Source organism: Trichechus manatus, unplaced genomic scaffold (genome assembly GCF_000243295.1).
Source record: "Trichechus manatus latirostris isolate Lorelei unplaced genomic scaffold, TriManLat1.0 scaffold00264, whole genome shotgun sequence".
Taxonomy (NCBI): Eukaryota; Metazoa; Chordata; class Mammalia; order Sirenia; family Trichechidae; genus Trichechus; species Trichechus manatus.
This window is the reverse complement of record NW_004444200.1, coordinates 2154868-2157896: the sequence shown is the minus strand read 5'-3', so window position 1 is coordinate 2157896 and position 3029 is coordinate 2154868. Positions and strand designations below refer to the sequence as shown.

Genomic DNA, 3029 nt, shown 5'->3' with positions numbered 1-3029 from the left:
TAGATTGTCAGGCCTTTCCCCTAAGGTACCTCTGGGTGGACTCAAAACTCCAAACTTTTGGTTAGCAACTGAGCACATTAACCCTTTGCTGCATCCAGGTACTCAAGAACATACCCTTGAAAAGATCAGAAAGCAAATATTGCTTCTGTCTTTGAGAATGGCATTGTTTAGATTCTGTGTATGCTTTATTTTGTTCTGAAGAGTTCTGTTATGCTTGTTGTCCTTTTATCCTTTCTTTGCAAAGACATTACAGAGCGAAGTGAAATAACTGAGCATATCATGGTTACTGGAAAAACATGTGGATAGGAATTTGAATTTTTTCTTGTAATGTGATTTTTCTTTTCCATCTCTTTTGTTTCATTTTCTTCTAGGTTATTTGATCACCCCCCTCAAAACCATGGATGTGTACTTATTCAACTACTCAGAGCCAGGGAATTTCTCCAACATCAAGTGACCATGCAACAGCAGGGACTGAATTGGCATTGACACCGGGCTGTGTCTCAACATGCCCAATAAGGGCGTGCTGCTGTACATGTTCTCCTTCATTTACATCCTCATCTTCATGATTGGCATGATCGCCAACTAGATGGTCTGGGTGAACATTCAGGCCAAAACCACAGGCTATGGCATGCACTGTTACATACTAAACCTGCTCATTGAGGACCTGTGAGTGTTCAACACCATCCAGGTGTGGGTGGTCAGCCTGGTGCAGCATAACCAATGGCCAGTGGGCAAGGTCACCTGCAAAATCATGTACCTTATCTTCTCCATCAATCTCTTTGACAGCATCTTCTTCCTCACATGTATGAGCATGGGTGCTACCTCTCCATCACCTACTTCACCAACATCGCCATTGGCAGGAAGATGATATGCTGTGTCATTTGCATTCTGGTGTGGCTTCTCGATTTCTGCGTATCCCTGCCTGACTTTTACTACCTGAAGACCGTAACATTGGCCACTAAAGATAAAACCTACTTTCAGTTCTTCTACCCAGAGTACAGCATCAAGGAGTGGCTGATTGGCATGGATCTGGTTTTCATGGCCCTGGGATTCACCCTCCCTTTCTTCATCATTGCTGTCTTCTACTTTCTCCTTGCCAGGGCCATCTTGGCATTGAGTGATCAAGAGAAACACAGCAGCCAAATATTGTTTTTCTCCTACATGGTGGCCTTCCTCAACTGCTAGCTCCACTACCACGTCATGGTGCTGCTTGGTATCTTCGCCATCCTCCACTATGTTCCCTTCTCCTGCCAGCTGGATAAATTCCTTTTCACAGTTCTGCACGCTATGCAGTGCCTGACTCTGGTAAACTGCTGCACCAACACCATGTTCTACAGCTTCATCAACTGCAACTAGAGGTATGAGCTGATGAAAGCCTTCATTTTGAAACACCCTGCTAAAACAGGGTTCCCCAAGCTCACCAATGCTTCCAGGACATCTGAAACATAGTACTTTTCTTTGGAGCAAAACACCAAATAATGTGCTTGGTAATGTCTCTGGGACCCTTGTACTTGTCCTTAACGTGATGCTGGACTATGTTTTCTGAGACTAAAAAAAAGGAAAACTGATTGTACAGGCAAATTTTACCAATTTGTAACACAAACACCCCAATATGAAACTCCACTGTTTATATGGTTAATATATGTGTTTATCCATCATTTTAATCACTGCGAAAAACAGACAAAAACAAATCCATTGCCATCAAGTTGATTTTGACTCATAGCATAGTACATACACACTTCATTGGTTTTGCTTCTATAGAGAACTCAGCCTAAGACCAAAACGAAACCCATTGCTGTTGACTTGATTCCAACTCACAGCAACCCTACAGAACAGAGTAGAACTTTCCCATAGGGTTTCCAAGGAGTGGCTGGTGGATTTGAACTGCCGACACTTTGGTTAGCAGCCAAGCGCTTAGCCACTGTGCTGCCAGGGCTCCTAGCCTACCTAACACGCCTGCTAATAAATCTGATGTCTGAGATTAAACATTTAAAGTAAATCAAAATGTAAATTAGACCAAATGAAATGCGTTCAGTATTTCTCAGAATTATGACGACTGAGAAAGATAATAGCTGTGCTTCTAACATAAAATCCTTCAAATGCAATATTTAATGAGATCCAGAAACATTATAACACATTGATGCAAAATTTTCCTTAAATCGTTAGTGAGAATCATAGTAATGCAAATATCTTAAAACAAATGCATAATATTTTATTGCAAGAAAGATCAAAAACATTAAATTTCCTATATAAATACGAATAGTCTATCTTGTTGTGTATAGTAACAAAAGCTGTATTTTCCTACTAAAATGTGAATTGCAAAATTTTAAGCTTACCTGTAGGGAAACATAATTTTAGGTACTTTATGGAGTTGCTGATACATAAGGAAAGAATAAAACTAAAATTTTAAACTTTTACTTGGACTTTAAGAAACAAAACTTCAGTTATTTTAAGACATGAAAATACTAGTTTTGTTTCAGTTAAATCATCTACAAGTACAGTTCCTGTGCTTGATTTTTTATTAGGATGAGTAGAAAAGTAATTCTAATTCATAGTACATCACTTATAGTAAAATTCAGGTAATAAATTGGTAAATTAGAGGAGGCCTCAAATACAGAGGTTATTTCAATAGTTTGCCAAGATTCAGGTAGACATTCTAGTATGAGTGTGCTCAAGAAGTTGCTGTGTTTTTAATTTATCAGTGCCTTGAAGTGGGATTTCTCAGTATGTAATCCTTACAGCACTTTCACTAGAATCAGCAGGTGTTTGTGCTTATTTCAGAAGTGAATTCCTGGATCCCACCAGAGACCAAATGAGTCATAATCTATGTGGTAGTGCATGAATTTGCATTTTAATAACTTTTGCGCGATTCTTATGCACATTAAAGTTTAAGAATGCGTGTGGATTCTACAAACCAAATTGAGAAGATTATCAAATAGTTCACACAATTGGTCACAAATAGGACTAGATGATCAAGTGTGAATAAAATTATTTAATGTATCAATTATGACCTGTTTTACAAGCTTTGA

General features: G+C 38.7%; 1 pseudogene; it reads left to right on the top strand.

The window, feature by feature from the left end:
- Positions 1-397: 397 nt before the first annotated feature.
- LOC101349505 (atypical chemokine receptor 3-like) lies at positions 398-1479 on the top strand (annotated as a pseudogene).
- The last annotated feature ends 1550 nt before the right edge of the window (positions 1480-3029 follow it).